The sequence below is a fragment of the Megascapheus bottae genome, chromosome 11 (assembly GCF_031878675.1).
Source record: "Megascapheus bottae isolate mThoBot1 chromosome 11, mThoBot2.hap1, whole genome shotgun sequence".
Classification (NCBI taxonomy): domain Eukaryota; kingdom Metazoa; phylum Chordata; class Mammalia; order Rodentia; family Geomyidae; genus Megascapheus; species Megascapheus bottae.
The window spans coordinates 47,885,135-47,906,833 of record NC_143519.1 but is presented as its reverse complement, the minus strand read 5'-3'; the positions used below and the strand labels follow the sequence as shown (position 1 = coordinate 47,906,833).

At 40.1% G+C, this 21,699-nt stretch overlaps 1 long non-coding RNA gene across 6 annotated transcripts in view; it reads left to right on the top strand.

The window, feature by feature from the left end:
• The window catches only part of LOC150057028 (uncharacterized), a 52,956-nt gene that overhangs the window by 20,589 nt on the left and 10,668 nt on the right, over positions 1-21,699 (top strand). For 2 of the 6 annotated variants that reach the window (XR_016537126.1, XR_016537127.1), the window contains exons 3-4: positions 261-385; positions 12,333-12,952. This is a non-coding gene — a long non-coding RNA (uncharacterized LOC150057028). Of the gene's footprint in view, positions 1-260; positions 386-12,332; positions 12,960-21,699 lie in introns of those variants that run through there. The other 4 variants (XR_016537128.1, XR_016537125.1, XR_016537124.1 and 1 more) reach the window with 4 other exon arrangements.

The window sequence follows — 21,699 nt, the reverse complement described above, 5'->3', positions numbered from 1 at the left end:
CTGAGGAATCGAACCTGGGTCTTCATGTATGCTAGGCAAATGCTCTACCACTAGGCAAAACTCCTCGCCCCTGATTCCCCTTTTTATAAGGATGGTACTCACTGGGACCAAGTTACTCCAATAATCTCATCTTTATTATCTGCTAAGATCCTTTTTTTAAATATAGTCACATTCACAAATATTGGGGGGATTAAGACTTTTAAACATAATACTGGGGACACAATTTTACTCATAACATCTTCAAAGCATTTGTTTTGCAGATATGAACACAGGCCAAAAAAGCACAAGGAAGTCATCTATAGTCTGGAGACATGGAGTAGAGTGCCTACCTAAGCAAGTACAAAGCCCTGAGTGTAAGAGTTCGAGAAAGAGGAGAGACACGAGGGTAAGTAGAGGCAAAGGAAAGTTTATTAGAGTATGCTCCTGGGTGAACGCTGTGGTCAGGATCAGAGAGGTCATGCTGGAACCTAAGCAGGCTGGGGTTTTTATAGACAGGGATAGAAAAATATTTTTAGTTTGTGGGGACTGTGATTCATGCAGGCACAACTGAGCAGGCACAATCAGCATTGTGCAAGTGTATCAGAAGAGGGGGTGGTTTCTGCTGCCATTTCAGTTGCCCAGATGACCCCCAGTGGCACAACACTGAGTTCAAACCTAAAAAAAAAGCACATAAATTAGAAATCATTCAGATCTTTCTGCTGACCATGAAGAGAACTGGTGTTAAAATGGACATACAAGCCAGGCACCAGTGAGTTCACACGTATCATTCTAGCTACTTGAGAGGTTAAGATCAGAAAGATCACGGATCAGGGTCATCCCAGACAAAATAATTCTGGAGACCCCTTCTCGATCCATAGTTGGATTCAGCGACATGAGTGGCTGAGAGGAGGAGGGTTATAGTTCCAGATCAAAAACCCACAATACTTCAGGAGCACAGTGGTGTGGATCTGTGGTACCAGAAACAGTGGGGCAGCCCACTGGTAGGTCAGGCCATTGTATTGGGAGAGAAGTGAGATTCTATAGTCTAAAATTAACAAGTGAAAAACAGAGCAGAAAGTATGGCTCCACAGTATCACAGCAGCCTACCAGTAAGCACAAGGCTCTGAGTTTAAAATCCACAGTACTGGCTCCCCCTAAAAAAAGTTACCTACTGGGTCCAGCGTCTCTTTATTTGAACCCCAACATACTATAGATAAAGTGTAATACTTGCTTGTACTATTTACAATGCTACAATCATTTTTCAGGCGCTTTCTACTAATCAAAGAGAAATAATACATAATAATCACAGTCTATCATTTCTGTTATAGAGTTAGGCATATCATGCATTAATAGATTAATACCAGCTTTGAATATTCATATTTTAATAGATTAAAAGTATCTTTGAATATTCAGTTTAGAAAAGAATTTATCCAAGGTCTTCTGTTTGCTAGAGGGTATTTGTGACTGCTAATCTTGATTGGCTTGAGAAATACCTAGGAGATTAATAAAACATACATACCCCTGGATGTGTCTGTGAAGGGGTTCTAAAAATGATTAAAGGAGAAAGATTCTCCCTTGAGAAAATGGAATAAACCATCATCAGAATCGTATTTTTTCTCCTTGACTCTCCTCTGCTATCTGCCCTCCCCTTTCTTCTCCCCTTTTTTCTTCCCTCCTTTCCCTTCCTCTCCCCTCTCCTTCTCTTACCTATTATTTACTGGCTGCCATAATATGAACTGTCTAGTCTATCAATTGTATTGGGATCTCTGAAACCATGAGCTAAAAATATATCTTTCCTCCTTTAGGTTGTTTATGTCCGTATTTTGTCACAGGGACAGAAAGTAACTAATACAGAAAATGAATGTGAAGAATGGAGTTGTTGCTATGACTGTGGTTCAGAAGCCTTTGGACCTGGTTTGTAAGAAGAAATAAGAAGAGTTTGGAGATTCAGGGTAGCAATCTCTAGAATGCTATAAGCTCAGTCCAGTGGGCTATTCTGATGGGAGCTCCCAAATCCAGAAGGTTGTTAAGAATGTGGAGCACAGTAAAGACTGCTCTCATGAGGGCTGGAGGTGTGACTCAGTGACAGAGCACTTGACTAACAAGAGTAAGGCACTGAGTTCAAATCTCAGTATGGTAGTTTGGGTGTGGGGGAGACTATGAGATGTCACATGGGGACCAAACTCTAGGGAATTGAAGCGGAGACCATTCATGTTATAGTTTGGTAAAGAACTTGTCTTCATTTTGTCCTTGTCTTGAGATTTTGTGAGGGGACTGAGTTTAAAGGTGACAGACTGACAGAGAAAATTTCAAGGAAATCTACTGTTGTACAGTTACTTCTAGCTTTTAAAATTAGGTTTGCAGTGAGAATTGGGAACAAAAATCAGAGCAGACAGAAAGACTTGAAACTTTTGCAGTTTGGTCAGAAAAACCATTATAAAGTTGAGGCCAAGAAAGGCACAAGAAGCTAACTGATGCATCAGTCAAAGATGGCTATGACTGGGTAAGTGGAAAATAGGTTGTAATGAACCCCAGCATAGCAAAACAGGGAAGGCAACCAGCTGCTAGGAAGAGAGCTTAAGCTCATAAACCACAGATGACACTGACAAGAGAAAGTTAACACTTGATATTGTAAGAGGAAAATTGGCCAACTTCCAAAAGCAGAATGAAATCTACTTGAACATGGTCTGACATACTTTGCACTCAATGTTGCTCTCTTTGGCCTAACAACGAATTCTTTTTTGGCACATCTTGCATAGGACACAGATTCACATAGCTGCTGGATTACGAATGGCCGTGACCTACTGCTCCTAGTGAATGTGTCTTTAAAAGCTTCGTAAGTTTACTGTGAACATAGGCGATTTACATTGTGAAACCTGAACCACGCCACTGTGTAGACTACTTTGTTTTGCCATGTTTGTGGCCTGGGTTCCCTGTTCTCATGGATGCATCAGTGAATTAGAGCCTAGTAACCAGGTGTGAAAAAATACCATAACTAAATAGGTTAAAACTTCTTGTATGCACTGATACTTGGGCTTGAACTTGGGTGTGCTCTACCTCTTGAGCCACACATCTATTTCAGCTTTTTTTTTTTTTTTCAGATCTCAGATCTCAAAGTCCTAAATACCTAGAATTCCAGGTGTGAATCTCCAGTGCCCAGTTGGAATAAGAATTTCTATGCTTTAGAACAATGTTATTTCCCACTGTATTTTCAGACTGTTTACAGCATACCTTTTATCTAGACAATTAAGCTGCTTTGGAAGACATTTGACCTATCTGAACCTGGCCTAAAAATTCTCTGATTTTAAGCAAATCTATATACAAAAAATGAAAGGATTACAAAAAAGGAAACCAGTTCCCTCATTTGTCATAATCAGTAGAAACCTTGGGCTCTCCTAGCAGAGATTTACAATAGAACAAAACCTAGATACATAAGGCCATATAGGATGACACTAAATGAAAGGACCTCCAGATTATAGAAACAAAAGCCATATAATGTATGATTGTTGTCCTTAATGTACTATGTTATCTCTCATATCTTTTGCTATCCCTTGGTTATCTCATATTGTTACAGTATTTTACCTCGTTATCTAATACATTATATATATATATATATTAATTATTTGAAATAGAATAGGGAAGGGGGGAAAACAAGATAAGGGGAGGGGATGGGAAAAGGGAAATGGGGACCAAAACATGAGAAAGGGTATCAAAGTTTGTGAAGTAATGCTCCTTCTATCTGGTGAATACAATGTAACCCTTCTATTAATTACAATAAAAATATATGAAAAAGAAGGAAACCAAGTGTTTTGCACAGATGTCTTGAAGGCACCCCAAGACCTGACCAGTCCCCCTGTTACAGACTCAATGATAATGGAAGAGTGAACTCCTTGGAAAGACTTCAAGAATCAATACTTGAATTGCTTCCAGGAGAATTGCTCCAAGAGAATTGCTTCTAAGCTGTGTTACTTCTGTGTGAGTGACCTAACACTCAGGGGCCACTGTAGTTCTGGTCCTAGAAGGACTAACTAAGGTTCAATCCAGTGGCCTACCTTGACATTGTCCTTGATGTGCTGATTTTGTAGGCAGGCAAAATGGAACCATTTCTGAGCCATGGAGGATTCCACGAAAATTTCAGAAAAAATGATTCATGAAGCTGGGAGGGTGAAGTCTACCTGCAGTAGAGGCCCTAGGATGCTGATAAAACCAGGAACATGATGCCAAGGAAAATGCTCAGTGAATATGTGTGTGTGTGTGTGTGTGTGTGTGTGTGTGTGTGTGTGTGTGTGTGTAAGAGAGAGAGAGACAGAGAGAGAGAGAGAGAGAGAGAGAGAGAGAGAGAGAGAGAGAGGCCTAGAAGAGAAGCCACATGAGCTTTAAACAGGCCATAATGTTGATGCTTCTCAATTCCTTTATGACTCATACCATATGCCCCAGATGTCAAATACCAAGCTACAGGGTTTAATATTTGACTTGATGGGTTTTGGTCTTGCTCTGTTACAAGCCTAAAACAGAATTTTAGAGCATGCCCAAAGTCCAGGAGTACCATATTGGGTCTGGCCATTTGTCTCTATATACTAAATAAGGAGACATGGTGAAGGACAGAGAAAAGAGATTTATTCCATGACAGCCATAGGAAGACAGCCCTTCATTATATCTCCAGCCATCTTCAGGAGATATGGACATTGGCTTCAGTCTAAATAGGGAGAACAGGGAGCAAGAAGTGAGAAAGAAAAGAGCATGCATAGTTGAAATAGTCCCAGGCACAGGTGTGGTCTCGGTGACCAGTCTTGGACTCCAAAGGCCTGACAAATTGTCATTTTTTTCTGTTGTCTTCAAAAAAGTACTGTCTCATTGAGGGACAGTCTCGTCTACCTTTGTCACAAGATACTTACAATGAATCCTCTACTTCCTAGAGCCCTAGGTGATTGTAAAGTAACTGCAGCAGGGCATGGCTTAGATCAGAGTACAGATGCAAAGTGGAGAGGCTGAGTGTCCAGTAAAGCATCTTTTAAGTAGCCTCTTATAATCCTTCCTTGTCAATTTTATATTCATTTTTTTAGAACGGGTATGTTCATTCTGTGCCATTATATACTGAAAAATGTATAATTTTCATTTCAGTGTTATAGGAATTTATAGCTCTTCTTTTGCCTTGAATATTAGAGGAAATTTTGGATTTAGACTTGAACTAAAACTTTAGGGCTTTGGGGACTCTTGGAGATAGACAAGGATTTTACAGTGTGAGATGAACCTGAGCCCCTGGGCCTAGAAGTGGATGTTATAGTTTGATATGTATTTGATGTCAAGTTGATAATGTAGACTTGATATGGTATGTATGTATGTATATATTCATGTATGTAGTTTTGAGACAAATTCTTACTATCTAGCTCAGGCTACCCAACTCACACTTGTAATGCCTCTACCTTCTGAGTGCTAGAATTACAGGCATCACCCACCACACCCACATTGGTTACTCTTGATGGCCAACTTGATTGGATTGAGAATCACCTAGATTAGTAAACTCACTTGAAGAAGTGGTGGTGGTGGGGGGGCATTTGTAGAAAGGATTAAAGAGGGAAAGCCCTGCCCTAAATGTGGGTAGCACCAGCCCTTAGCTAGGGCTCAGATGGAATAAAAGGAGAAAACCACTTACAGTAAGCATTCTTTCTCTGCTTCCTAGCTGTCAGGACTGAACTGCCCTGGTTCACTGTGCACCACCACCCCCCAATCCTCTCCCAACTTGTTATTGAAACTGTGAGATTTAAATAAATCTTTCCTCCAGTAAGCTGTATATCAAGTATTTTGTCATAGTAGTGGACAGTCTTTCTAGTACAGTACATAAAATACATGTACAGTATAGTATGGGCCACTAGACCAAACTCCCGCCCCACCTTCCAACTCAGTCAACCATCAGCAGTTCAATAATCTACGTAACAGATCATCAAAAGATCAGTAGTAGTCTACTATGTTGGGATGCCTATGTCATTTACCTAACTTTGTCTAAAATAGGCATTGTACTATCCTGCATAACAAGAATTGTGCCTACAATATGTGTAGGCAGAATATATTTATATTAGTTATTACAGCATACTATTACAATCTTTTATTCCTATTGTGAATCTCTTATTGTGCCTAATTTAGGAATTAAATGTTCTTATAAGCATATGTGTATAGGAAATAACCATTGTATATGCAGGATTTAGTATTATCAAAGGATTAAGATATCCCATTGGGGCCGTACACAGTATACCCCATAATTAAAGGAGGGTACTAACCACCAGATCCCAGCAGTTCCTGCCTGTAAACCCAAACAACTCTGGAGGCCAATATCTGAGGATCATAGTTCAAAAGCCAATCTGGGCAAGAAAGTCCAGGAGCTTCTTTTGCTGCTGGTGGTGGTAGTTGTGGGGCTTGAACTCAGGGTGCTATTTCTGAGCTTTTCTGATCAAGTCTAGCTCTCTACAGATTTGAGTCACAGCTCCACTTCCAGTTTTCTGTTGCTTAATTGGAGATAAAAGTCTCATGGACTTTCCTTCCCATGGCTCGCATTGAACCGTGATCCTCAGATTTTAGCCTCCTGAGTAATTTGGGATGAGAGCCACCAGTATCAGAAGAGCTCTCTGTAAGACTCATATCTCCAATTAACTATTAAAAAGCTGGAAGTAGCGCTTTGGTTCAAGTGGTAGAGTGCTTGCCTTGAGCAAAAATCTCAGTTCAATAGCTGGTGCTGGTGGCTTACCTCTGCAAGCCCAGCTACCCAGGAGGCTGAGATCTGAGACTCATGGTTCAAAGCCAGCCAAAGCCAGAAGTGGAGCTGTGACTCAAGTGGTAGAATGCTAGGCTTGAGCAGAAGGAGTCCAGGGATGGCACCCATGCCCAAGGTCAAGCCCCAGGACTGGAAAAAAAAAAACTCAGTTCAAATCCCAGGACCAGGACAAAAATGTTGGGGGGCACAACCACATAATTACTGGCCAGTTCATTGATAACTTTGTTCCTGAAAGATAATCCTTATTGCCATTGACATACTGACAATTTAAGGATATGTATTGTTTTCGGAGTACAAGCTAGGTAACTATACTCCAAACTCATTTTTTTTTTCTGTGCCAGGACTAGAACTTGAACTCAGTTGAACCATGCCTCCACTTGTTGCTTTTTGCTGGTTAATTGGAGATAAATGTCTCAAGGATTTGTCTGAGCTGCTTGGCTCTGAACCTTGATCCTTAGATCCCAGCCTCCTGAGTAGTTAGCATTATAGATGTGAGCTACCAGTAGCCCCAGCCACCATCTTTCCTCTTATTGTTCATGCCCTGGTGAAATCTCTTAAAGAGCAAATAGCATTGACTTTTGTGGCCAGAACTGTATTAATGCAGCTTACTTTAGGGGAAGTTGGCTGCCAAGGCATGAGAATACTCGGGAACCCTATGGAGATACGTGTACACAGTAAGAAGAAAGCCTTTCCCAAACGAGTATAGGAGTGAGAGCTACCTTAGTCTAGTCTTGAGAGAGCTATGGGCCCAGAGGACTTCTTGTCTACCTCTAAGATATGTCTACCCACTTAAATTACTTCTAGATTCCTAACCACAGGAACTTTATGAAGTAATAAATAAGCACTTAACTGCTTTGGGCCACTAAGTTCAGGGGAACTAAGTAACAACAGATAATAAGCCTACCTTTAAGATCACTGTTAGTATTTTTGCCTCACACTGGATTTTTATCTACCCACGTGCCGAGTTTGTGTTTTACTTCATTTTGATAGGATATACAGAGGTTGTTCCACATGGTTGAGAGACTTGTATCAAGGCTAGAATACCTGGCTTTGTTCCTCTAATGACTTTTGTTTGGGAAGGTAGAAATTAATGCTACTGTTTTACTTTGAAATAAATACCATTTTCTAAATGGGTTCTCTGAAAAGAGAATGGAGAGTATTTGAGACATATAAGTGAAAGAAAAATAAAATGGTTTCAATGAGACTTAACAAGGATTAAACAAGAGAGAGAGAGAGAGAGAGAGAGAGAGAGAGAGAGAGAGAGGGAGAGAGGGAGAGTAGATGGAGGGAGGGGAAGGGAGAGAGCGAGAGCAAAATCAGGAAAAACTGATGGAACAATCTTTGAGGCTGTCACTTAAAAATGTCTTCGTTTGCTTGTTGTTATATTTAACTTATTTCAGTCAGCCACTGATAGTTCACACCTGTAACTACAGCAATTCAGGAGGCTGAGATCTGAGGACTATAGTTGAAAGCTAGCCAGTCAGGGAAGTCCATGAGTCATTTCCAATTAACTGTCAAAACAGCTAAAGTGGAGCTGTGACTCAAGAGGTAGAGGGCTAGCCTTCAGCATAAAAGCTCAGGGACAGGACCCAGGCCCTGAGTTCAAACCCTAGGACACATATACAAACAGACAAACATAGACAAAAAATAATAAAGTTATTTCAAACTTAAAGATCATTGGAAATCAAAACAATATAAAGAACACACATGTAAACTTCTTTACCTAGATTAACTTACAACTAAGATTTTGTCTCATTTACCCTCTTATTTGTGCCCATGAATTATGAACTCTTTCTGGTTCTCTCAATTCATGTTTGTTCTAGACACATACATACCTAAAAATACTATTCATCTATAATACTTCTTAAAGCCATGTAATTACACTTAAATTAATTTTATCCCTGTGCTCCTAAATTCTTAGCTATATTACAGCTATGATATCTCTAGCAGATTTAACCCTGACCTGTTTGTAATTCCATTTTGCTAGTTAATCCAGTAATATTTTTCATGCCATCTTCCCCCTTCCTAACCCAGGACCCAGTCTAGAGCTATGTGTCTTTAGACTCTTTCAGTCTGTAGCCTTCCCATGGCTTTTCTGTGTCTGTATGGCTGTCATTTTGGAAGAGTAAAGATCTCATCTATTTCCCCTTTTTAATAGAATGTTTGTTGTGGGTTCTCTTATGTTTCTTTGTAATTAGACACAGATTGTACATTCTATAAAATATCTTGTTAAATGTCTTAAAATGTAAAAATAATATTCTATCCAAAAGATCAATTCAAACAAAATTTAGGTCAAGCATAATGTTCAAAAGAATTATTCAGGGACCAGGAGTTTGGCCTAGTGGTAGAGTGCTTGCCTAGCATGCACGAAGACCCCAGTTCAATTCCTCAGTACCACATACATAGAAAAAGGAGGGGAAAAAAAAGGTTGGAAATGGTGCTGTGGCTCAAGTGGTAGAGCTCTAGCCCTGAAAAAGCTCAAGGACAGCGCTCAGGCTCTGAGTCCAGGACTGGCCAAAAAAAAAAAAATTATTCAAAGCTGAGATGGGAAATGAAAATGGATGATAAAATCAACATCTTTGAAATATTCGGAATAAAATTATTTTCAGTTATTTCAAAATTTTAAAGATGTTTAGTTGTGAAATTGGATCCAAAAAAAATTAAGAAATCCCTTAGCATTGAAGTGTCCTTAGATAGTTTTATTTAGGTTTATCAAGAACTCTGCTTTCCAGAAAGCCTTTGGTATCTTCCGAGGAAACAAAGGATTTCCTTCCAAGTTCTGCTAAATTTATTCAACAAACATTATTAAATTCTTATTATCTGCCAGACACTGGGGTGGACCCTGGGAATACGGAGGAGAATATAACACAGGCCCAATGTATATTAAATGATAATCAGAGACTAACCTGACATACAGGGCAGGGGATCCCACCAGGGACGGCCTGTGGCTGTGCTTTTCCATGGGAGAAAGCAGTCTTTTCCCTGCCAGGGGCACTTCTACCTGCAAGAAAACTGGTGCTTGGCTTTTTTTTACATTTTGGTTCATTAAAAATGACTACCCCACATTGAAAGTTTTAGTAAAGGCAATGCCTTTCAGAGTCTGGGGGATAAGATAGACTCTTTTAATGCTTCAATTTTTATAGTTTGTTGCAGTTGTTTTGTACTATATGATCTGCCCCAGGGACTCACTTTTAAAAATATAACCACATTGAATTTTAAATGATGTATCTGTTTATTCATGTATGTTTTCCAACAGTATCCCTGTGAATGTGTAAATATTATTTTAAGGTGGAATTATTTTTTTTGAACTCTGAACTCTGTCTTCTGATATGTCTTGTGGCAAGGTCTGAGGCAGTTCCTTCCATAAGGAGACTAATGTGGTCTCAGCCACTTTGAGACTGATTTCAGGAGATACCATTACAGAGGGACTGCCCAAAATACCATAACTTTAGTCTGAAAATAAGATGTTAATAAGCTGATACTGAAATAATTTCTTTTCTTCCTTCCTTTTTATCTTTCTTTTTCTCTTTCTTTCTTTCTTTCTTCTTTTTTATTTTTTTGGTGGGTCCTAGGGCTTGAACTCAGAGCCTGGGCATGATTCTTGAGCTTTCTCAAGGCTAACGCTCTACCACTTGAACCACAGCACCATTTCGAGCTTTTGTGTCTATATGTGGACCCAAGGAATTGAACCTAAGGCTTCATGCATGCTAGGCACTTTACCACTAGGCCTGCCACACTCCAGAACCCAGAGTAATTTCTAATAAAAGTACTACTAAAGAAAATCTGGGCGCGGTGGCTCACGCCTGTAATCCTAGCTACTCAGGAGGCTGAGATCTGAGGATTAAGGTTCAAAGCCACCCCGGGCACAAAAGGACCTGAGACTCTTATCTCCAGTTAACCTCAAGGGTAGGATGGTAGCCTTGAGCTTAAGAGCTCAGGGACAGCACCCAGGCTGAGTTCAAGTCCCACAACCCACAAAAGAAAAAAAAGAAATAGAAAATCTTTTCCATGAATGTCATAGGTGGATGGGTAGTAAAAGATATACTTGAAATATAACTGGGTAGGTTGATAATTCTCATGTTATTCTCAGTGTAAAATAAAGAAAATATCAAGCTAGGTGGCTCACACATATAAAATTCTAGCTACTCAGGAAGCTGAGATCTGGCGATCACAGGTCAAAGTCAGTCTGGCCAGGAAAGTCTAGAAGATTCTTTTTCTTTTGGATATACTAGATTTTATTATTTATTTTATTTTATTGTCAGTCTTAGGGCTTGAACTCAGGGCCTAGGCACTGTCCCTGAGTTTCTTTTGCTCAAGGCTAGCATTCTACCACGTGAGCCACAATGCCACTTCCAGCTGTTTCTGATTATGTGGTACTGAGGAATCAAACCCAGGAATTCATGCATGCTAGGCAAGCACTTTACCACTAAGCCACATCCCTAGCCATTTTATTTTTAAATTTGTTGTAAAGGCGATGAACCTGGGTGTTACGGTTACATTAAAAAGATAAGTACATTTCTTTTTAAACATTGTTACCTGTCCCCCCTCCCCAGGAGATTCATTCATATTGCCCCATAGCTATCAAAAAGCTAGAGGCAGAACTGTGTTTCAAGTGATAGAGTGCTATTCTTGAGCAAAAAATCTTTGGGAAAGGGCCTGTACCCTCAGTTCAAGCACCATAACTGGTTCTACACACATGCGCGCACACACACACACACACACACACACACACACCAAAGTAGAGAGAGAGAGAATACAAATTACTTATTTAAAACTACATGGTGTGTTGTGTGTGTCTGTGTATGTGCACATGTGCATATATGCATATCTGTGTGTGTGTGTGTGTGTTTGTGTACATGTACAGGTTTTTTCTCTGTGTGTTTTTCAGTTCCCAGGCTTGAACTCAGGGCCTATCAGTTGGCTTTTTTTTTTAACTTGGCTTTTTAAATCAAGGTTAATATGTTGCCACTTCGGCCACACCTCCATTTCTAGCTTTTTTGCTAGCTAATTGGAGATGAGAGTGTTTTGGATTTGTCTGATTGTCTGTCTCTGAGTCCCAGTTCTCAGATCTCAGCCTCCTGGGTAGCTAGGATTTTAGATATGAGCCACTGTCGTCCAGCTACCTCCTTTTTCTCCCTTCTTTTCTTTCTTTCCTTTCTCTCTTTTTTCTTTCATCCTTTCTTGCTTGCTTGCTTTGCCAGTCCTAGGGCTTGAACTCAGGACCTGGGCATTATTCCTGAGCTTCTTTTTGCTCTAGGCTAGCACTCTACCACTTGAGTCCCAGCATCACTTCTGGCTTTTCCTTTTAATGTGCTACTAAGGAATTGAACCCAGGGCTTCATGCATGCTAGGCGAGCACTCTACCATTAAGCCATATTTCCAGCCCCAGCTATTTTCTTTTTTTTTTTTTTGTAATTAGTAAAAGGGTTACATGATATTTGCCAGATAGAAGGTACATTAATTCACATACATTGATACCCTTTCACATGTCTTGGTACCCGTTTCCCTCCCCCCACCCCAGCTATTTTCTTATATAACAACTAAGTACTATACCAAAATAAACTGCTTTCCCCTTTTTTCTTTTCAGTGCTGGAGACAAAACCCCAGAACCTTACTTGCAATCAAGTGCTTCATGGAGCTGCAATTATAATGACTTTAAAAGACACCAAGATAATAGGAAGGAATTCAAGAAGACCCATGACTTTAAGATAAGGTCAGGGAAAAGAATTGTTTATAAGGACTGGATGTAAGTCCTCTTCCTGTGTTGGCAAATACTGATATGTTTTATTGCTAACCATGTATTTTAATCAAACCCATTCCTGATTTGACATTCAGAACTGATACATAAGGGAATGGGTCTTTGTTCACTGGAATAATATATAAATAAAGCCAAGAACAGAAGAAAAACTTGAGCAGAAGAATTTATTACAAAGAAAAACAGAAGGCCAGTTGAAGGAGGGACTCATGGCACCTGGAAATCTGTGCCATTGATAAAGAAATGGAAAGACTTGAGAAAAACATTGTATTGAGTGCAGTAAGCCACACCTGGTGAAACATAGGTTGCATGGTTTCCCTCATTTGTGGGAGCTGGGATGTGCCCATCAATCTATAAGTAAACATATTGGCAGTAAGCAAATGAATTCGCTGAAGTGTAATAGTCTCTGTTGAGAGTGAAAACAGTCTAATTCTTTAGAAAGACTAAAGTCGAAATCCACCAAAGAAAGTACCAGGAAATGGGCTCTTGCAAGAGGGAGGGCAAGGGGAGAGGGGCAGAAAAATGAACAGGGCAAAGCAATAGAATACAGGCAAGAATGTGTGTACTATAGAATTGAGAAAAAGAAGGGAGGGGTTAAGTGCAAGGGGAAGATAGTGAACAGATGACACAGATCTTGGTGCGCTATGTAGGGACTGAGAATGTGGGTAGTGGTGGAGTGCCTGCCTAGCATTCACAAAGCCCTGGATTCAATTCCTCAGCACCACATAAACAGAAAAAGCTGGAAGTAGCACTATGGCTCAAGTGGTAGAGCACTAGCCTTAAGCAAGAAGCAGCTCAGGGATAGTTCTTAGGACCTGAGTTCAAGCCCCATTACTGATGAAAAGGAAAGCAGAGGAGGGGAGGAGAGAGAAGAGGGGAGAGGGGAGAGGGGATGGGAGAAGAGAAGAGAAGAGGAGTAATGGGACTGGAAATGTGTAATCAGATTTGGCTGCTGTGAGGAGGAGGTTGCCTCCTTTCCTCCCCTTCTGAGTCAAGTCCATCCCTAAGACCTATTGGTAGTGCTAATTTAAGAACAGTAGTAGTTTGGGTGGTGTCCTAGGAACTGGAGAGTGTGCAGGAATGGTTAGCATGTAGGAATGCTGATAACTAATCTGGATTCTCCTGGCTGGCTTCTGAGAAGGGTGGTTAGGAAAGGAAAACCAGAAGCTCTCAGGGATGCTATGACTTTTTAAAATCAAATCAACTAATGATGGTTTTCCTTCTATAAAAATTGAGTTGATTCTGGGCTCACATTAGTAATCATAGCTACTCAGAAGGCTGAGATCTGAGGGTCACACTTCAAAGCCAACCCGGGCAAGAAAGTCCTTGAGACATTTATCTCCAACTAGCCATTGGGAGTAAAACTTAAAATGGAGAAGTGGCTCAAGTGGTAGAGCACTAGCCTTGAGCAAAAACCTCAGGGACAGGCCCAGACTCTGTTCACATACACAAAAAAATGGGGGGTTTCTCCATCTAGTTATTTTTTCTTTTAATTTTAGTCTCTCAAGTCTATCTAGATTAAATGCACTTAACAAAGGTATATACTCTTTCAAGCTACCTTGGCTGTTAGGCTGCCCACAACAGAGCAGTATTGCAAAATATAAGAGAAGTTTTAAATCCAATTATAAGTGAATATATTACTTAGAAGTTAGTTTTCATTTATAATGTAACTACCAATAAGAGTTGACCAAGTGGTCTTAAATAAAAGAATCATAAATCACGGCCAGCCTCAGGCAAAAAGTTATTAAGACCCCATCTCAACAAATAAGCCAAGTTTAGTGAGGCACACCACATTCTAGAACTGACATCCAAGCGAAACAAGGAGATAGAGTCTAAGCAATATGCCTTGTCCTGGTTCCTTTCTGGGTAGAGAGGGCTTTCCATCCAGCTTTAAAAAGCCTAGAGGTGAACATTTGTCATAATCAGTAGAAACCTTGGGCCCTACTAGCAGAGATCTGCAATAGAGCAAAATCTTCATATATAAGGTCATATAGTATGAAGCTAATTGAAAGGACCTCCAGGATATCGAAACAAAAGCCATATAACGAATGATTGTTGTCCTTAATGTACTATGTTATCTCTCATCTCCTTTGGTGTCCCTTGGGTATCTCATATTGTTACAGTATCTCACTTTGTTATCTGATATATTGAATTTATTTGTATTTGGTTATTTGAAATTTGATAGGGAAGGGGGGAAAACCAAGATGGGGGTGGGGGGTGGGGGGTGGGGGGAGGGTAATGGGTACCAAGACATGTGAAAGGGTATCAATGTATGTGAATTAATGCACCTTCTATCTGGCAAATATCATGTAACCCTTTTATTAATTACAATAAAAATATATATTAAAAAAAAGTAAAATAAAAAAAAAAGCCTAGAGGTGAGAGAGGCCATTTAGTGAGTTGCAGGGGTCATGCTGCTTAACCTTAAGGGGGGCTTTTGCTACACAGAGAATACTGGCCTTTGGTTTCAGTGAATTGTTTGATTCTCTGCCTTTCATAGCCTCTAAATGGGAAGTTTAAGCTGACTCCTGAGCTACTTCTCTAGATGGAAAAGGTCTGTTGGTTGCTGAGCTACCTTTCCTAAAATGGTCTGCTTTTGTTAATCTTGGTTTCCACCCCAAACATGTGGTTGCTGTCTTTAAAGCTTTGTTCTAGCTCAATTCAGGGCTGCAGGTCTTTGGGGCAGATGCCTGCTCTCCAATAAAGACTCCCAATTCAGCCTCTCAAAATATGGCTTCTCTGTATCTCGCTGACTGAGTTACCTTACAACACAAGCTGTACAAGAAGGTCTAAGTAGAAGGATTGTAGTCCAAGGCTAGCCCTACGCCAGCAATCCTACCTGAAAAATAAGCTTTAAAATGGGAAGGAAGCCAGGCACTGGTGGTTCAAGCCTGTAATTCTAGCTACTTGGGAAATCTGAGGGTGGTGTTCAAAGCCAGTTTGGGTTGGCTTTTTGTGGTGGGGGGTTTGGGGACTTGAACTTTAGGCCTGGGCATTGTCCCTGAGTTCTTCAGCTCAGGGCTACCACCCTACTTCTTGAGACACAGCACCACTTCCAGTTTTCTAGTGGTTAATTGGAGATAAGAGTCTCATGGACTTTAGTGCCTAGGCTGGCTTTGAACCTTGATCCTCAGATCTCAGCCTCCTGTGTAGCTAGGATTACAGGCATGAGACACTGAACCCAACATCTAATACTCATCCCCAATAAACTACTGAAGAAAAAAAAAAAAACTGTAAGTACACAGCGGTAGAGAGATCACCTTGAGCAAAAGGAGCTCAGGGATAACGCCCATGCCCAGAGTTCAAGCCCCAGGACCTGCAAAAAAAAAACCCCAAACAACAAAAACAAAAACAAATCGTGGTGAGGTGGGGGAACGGAGGGGAAGGATGGGAAGGAGGGGCCCTGAGTTCTAACTCCAAAACCTAAAATTTTAAAAATTAGGTTTTTGTTTTTTTGTGCGTATTGGTCCTGGCATTTGAACTCAGGTGTGGACTCTATCCCAGAGCTCTTTTTAACTTAGCGCTGAGACGCTACCACTTGAGTCATAGCTCCGCTTCTAGCTTTATGGCTCAGGCTGGCTTCAAACTGGGACCCTCAGCTCTCACCCTCCCAAGTAGCTGGGATTACAGGTGTGAGCCACCACACCCGGCTCACAACCAAGTGTGTTTAATGTCAAATTTGGCTGAATTTCAGAAACTAGCTAGATTTCAACGTGACACAAGTTTCTTTATGAGAAAAACCTAGCCTGCTATCTCTTTTATCTTGGTAACATGTTCATTTAAGATGCTGTAACAAAGCACTTAAGTAAATTAAGAACAATATAGTATTAGGGATGGAATGTCCTAAGGTTAGACACCAAAAGAGTTCAAGTATATGGTGAGAGCCCACTTGGCTTCTAAGATGCACCTTCCACCGGGTTCCATGATCTGAGGATCACGGTTCAAAGCCAGCCCAGTCACGAATGTCCATGAGACTCTTATCTCCAATCAACCACCAGAAAACGAGAAGCGGCACTGAGGTTCAAAGTGACAGAGTAGTAGCCTTGAGCTGAAGAGCTCAGAGACAGTGCTCAGCCCCAGGGTTCAAGCCCCGTAACCAACAACAACAACAACAAAAAGAGTTCAAGGTCAGGTGCATAGACCCTGTCTCAAAATTTAAATTAACTAAATAGCTCTGTTTGACTCTTGCTCAAGACTGGCACTTGAGCCACATCTCTATCTCTGGCTCTTTGCTGGTTGATTGGAAGCAAGAGTTGGAGTTTTCTGCTCAGGCCGGCTTTGAACTGGAATCCTTAGATCTCAGCCTCTTGAGTAGGATTACAGGAGGGAGCCATCAGTGCCCTGCCTCCTTTCCCCTTCTTATCTATATCTACCTCCCTGTCAAGATCTAACACAAGGGTTGAAGATGTAGCTTGGTCACAGAACACTTTCCTAGCAAGACCTTGGGTTTGATCCTCAGTACTACAAAATAGTAATAATCAGTATCATTTATCTTGTTAAGCTTTTCCGTAAGTTTTCATTTTCATTATATATATACACATTTATATATATATATATATATATATATATATATTTGTGAGGTACATCAAAGATATATATATATTTTTTTTTTTGGTGGGTCATGGAGCTTGAACTTGTTCTAGGTGCTGTCCCTGAGCTCATCAGCTCAAGGCTACCACCCTACCCTTGAGCCAAGCCCCACTTCCCATTTTCTAGAGGTTAATTGGAGATAAGAATCTCAGGTCCTTTTGTGCCCAGGCTGGCTTTGAACCTTTGTCCTCAGATCTCAGCCTTCTAAGTAGCTAGAATTACAGGGGTGAGCCACTGCGCCTGGCAAATTTTTATGTTTGTAAAACATCATCATTATTAGATATTTGTACAAAAGTATTACAGTTTCATAAGTCAGGTTATGAATATAATATGTCTTGGTGATTGGTGTCACCACTTCTATTGTCTCCATTATTTCTTCTTTCATCCCTACCTTCAAGTTACAGAGTTCAATTTTTGCATAATTGCACTTTCTAATTTATAAGTTCTGCATTTTCCATGCTTGAATATAGGTGTATATAATATATATGCAATTAGACATTGTGCTCTATTTTGCTGCATGTTTTAATATGACATTATTGATGCTATTATCTAATTTGTGTTAATGTTATTTTTATAAGAATAGGTATTGTAGTGTTCCTCTATTTGCCAGTTCTGAACATAGGATAGGTCTTCAATGAATGCTTACTAAATAATATTCTGAGGATTCAAGTTGCACAGAAGCATATAATAATTTTTGTAGGACTTTTGTTCTCTTCTGATTTGTTTGTTTTGCAGGCTTTGGAGAATAGCTTCTCCTCTTACTTTCATATTTTTGAGAGCTTAGTCATCACGGCCTGTAGAAGTAGCCTTGTCTCAGCCTCTCAATAGTTCCCTCTTTATCAGTTTATTCCTCAGAAACATCTCCCTGTGCTTTTTTTTTAGACTCTTCAAGATAAAAAGCCGGCGAATTGGATTGTTGATAATGATGGAGTGATATACCAATTGATATAGTAGCCCCAAAAGAATCGGCAGTTAATTTTCTTCTCTGTTCTGGAATACATGAGCATCATACTTTAGATATTTAACATTCATATCCAGTGATATGAATGAAGTATGTGCACCAACAAAGGACATTTTAGTAGATATAAAGCTGAGTAACGTAGTAACTAAGGATAGTATGAATTTTAAGGACCTTCTTTGTCCAATTTAGATAAAAAATTTAGGAAGCTGAGTGGTTGCGATTTGAGATCAGAACATGGGAGGTTAATGCTGTAATGACTCAAAGCACTCACAGACTATGTCATGGCTGCCATTTGTAGAATGAGTACCTGTTGCTAGGCAAGTGTTCTTGTTTGCATAGCCCACTAACACTCAGATTATTATCCCTAGTTTAGAAATCAAGAAACAGATTCAGGAAATTTAACCCTCCCAGGAATCTGGCAGAACAGATTTCAAAACCAACTTTCTTGACTTCAGAAAGTCATTTTTGACTTCAAAAAAGTGCTTTCAGACCACTGTGTGAGTATTACAAAGAGGCACATAATGAACTCTGGATGCGTAAAGAAAGTGTGTATCATCCATTCTTTTTCAGAGAATGAGTTAAAAGAGAGAAGTACCTAAAGGTGCCAGGCAGTAGGGGCAGCATTTAAAAAAAAAAAAGCATCTGAGGAATGAAACGATGTGGTATGTATAACAGAAACATGGTATTAACATTTGTGTACTGTTACCTTTACAGTCATTGTGAGTTCGAAAGCGGCCTTGGGATAAGCACTGATGGCTCATGCTCAGAATCCTAGTACTGGGAGGTTGTATTGTAAGGGTCAACACAGGAGGCCAGCCAGGCAGAAACATTTTGCAAGACCCCTTCTCAACTGAGACCTGACAGCGGCGGTGTGTGTATACCTGTTATCTCAACTATTACAAGAAGCCTAAAATAGGCAGATCACAGTCCAGGTACACATCCAAGCAGGAAATAAAACCCTATCTCAAAAATAACCAGTGCAAAAAAAGGGCTAGAGGCATGACAAGGGCAAAGTGTCTGCATTCAAGTTGCAGTACTGTAAAAAGGAAAAAAAAAAGTGGGGAGACAGGATTTCTAGTGGTAGAGTGCTTGCCTAGTATGCATGAAGACCCGGGTTTGGAAGTGGTGCTGTGGCTCAAGTGGTAGAGCTCTAGCCTTGAGAAATCCCAAGGACAGTTCTCAGGCCCTGAGTTCAAATTCCAGGACTGGCAAAAAAAAAAAAAAAGAAACAAAGAAAGAAAGAAAAAGGAAAGAAGGAAGGAAAGGAAAATAAGGTGGGCTAGGATATAGTTAAATCATAGAATGCTTGCTTAGCTTGTATAAGCCCTGAGTTTGTTCCTCAGTGCTACAAAAAGGAAATTAAAAAATGAAAATAAGATAACCAGAATGTGGTTTAGTGCCAGTAGATAATCAACATGGGCATGGGTTGAATACTAAATTCTAATAATTCTCCTATCACTAAAGCTGCATGACTTCTGATTTCTTCCACCTACCTAAGTAATAGTTTATCTGTAAAGGTGATGTCAGGCTTAGGTGATACATGTATGGAAAATACCTATCACAATGGAACCTGGAAGGCAGACATTATCATCACTAATAGTTTAGAAACAGATTCAGTTATGGGTGACTGATGACCCTGAATTAAAGTGATTTAACAAACCAGAAATTAATTCCTTCCTTCCTTCCCTCCTTCCCTCTTTCTTTTCTTCTCTTCCCTCTTCCCTTCCCTTTTTCCCTTTCCCTCTATCTCTCTCCCTCTCTCTCCTGCCCCCCCCCCACCCTGGTGCCAGTACTGGGGCTTGAACTCAGGCCTGGGCACTGTCCCAGACATTTTTTTTTCCTCAGAACTGGCCCTCTACCACTGGAGCCACTGCTCTACTTCCAGCTTTTTGTGGTATTTCATTGGAGATAAGAATCTTGTGAGGGCCAAGATTGTGGCGTAGTGGTAGAGTGCTTGCCTAGCACGCACAAAGCCCTAGGTTCATTTCCTTGGTACCACATATATAGAAAAAGCCAGAAGTGGTATTATGGCTCAAGTGGTAAAGCACTAAATTTGAGAAAGCTCAAGAACAGTGCCCAAGCCCCACATTCAAGCCCCAGGACTGGCCCCCCAAGAAAGAGTCTCATGAACTTTCCTGTTTGGGTTTGCTGAGATGCTTAGACCTCAGTCTCTAGAGTTGCTAGGTTTACAGGCATAAGCCATTAGCATCTGGCTCAAACTTGTACATTATTTATTGTACCACCTCCTTGGCCTACACTCAGGGCTAAAGATGGTAATGTATATATTCCAGGCATCAGAACAGAGAAAGGTATGAATAACGGAAATAACATGCTTGTGCTGAGGTCTGAAGGCATCAGATGACATTTCCATTTCCATGACATTATAGATGTTGGTGACTGGCTATGCTTCTGTACAGAGGAAGCTAAGAATACAGTTATTCTCAGTAGCCACAGCCCAGCTAAACATTGCATTATAATATAAGATAGGAGAATTCCCTTGTTACATACTATGTTATTGAGGCTATAGGATCATGATTTCTTTGACACTGGTATTGATTTGGCTTGTTTTTTTTTTTTTTTTTTTTACAAAGAAATAATGTACAGAGAGTGCTAAGGGAGACCCTAGTTTTAACAAGATGAAGCTATAGTCATGCTCAGAGGTAATGCAATGGAACTAGGCCAACCCTTGTTAACACTTAACATTTAGAGGTGAGGTAGAGAAAGAGAAGCCAATAGAAGAACTGACCCCAAAGCGGGAAAAATAGCAGTATTGAGTATCTAAAATATTGACAGAGAATGTTCCAAGGAGAGAATGATGAGTGAGCTCTGTCAGATTGTTGTGTGAGAGTGGGTAAGATGAAGACAGGAAATGTCCCCTGGACTTGTCAACAAAGACGTCACTGATGGCCTTAATAAAAACAGTTTTAGTGACGAGTAACTGAGGACTGACGTCAGAGTCGAGGGAGCTAAAAGTAAGTGGATCAGGAATATACAGACTATGATCTTGACAGGGTTTGCTGTTGAGAAAAGAGAAAATGGCAGCGGGTAGAAACTAGTCATAGTACAGATTTTTGTTTTTTGTTTTTTTCTCCCCCTTCAGCTGGGACTGAATAGAGCATGTCTTCAGACTTCTATACAGCAAGGAATGAGTTAGCAGGCAAGCTTAAACTTGTAGGTACCCATGCTTATGATGTGAAAAGAAATATTTATATTTTAATATTCCCTGCAGAATCAACTCTTTTCATGATTAGAATGCAATGCATTTCTGAAACTTTAAATCCAGTAGAAAGAAAAGAACTCAGTGAAGTTCCATCTAGTGATAAATACATGTTGCAAAAGAAACATGTGTCTATTGGAAGCATTTTTAGAAGCTAGCCAGTTGCTAAGACATTTAACAAGATAATATTTCTGGCTTATCAAAATAGTGTTTTATTAAAATAGTAGAGAAGTACCTATAAAACATCACTAGATAATTACATTTCAAAGTATAGGTGCTTTGTTGAGACAAGGAAAATGTACAGATGAAATAAATCATAACTAGTCAATAGGTACATTTCTCTTGAGTCCTTGCAGTGTTCCAGGCTCTATATGAGGTTGGATGCAGGAGGAAAAGCAGCTCTACCCTTAAGGAATGCTTACATTTCCATA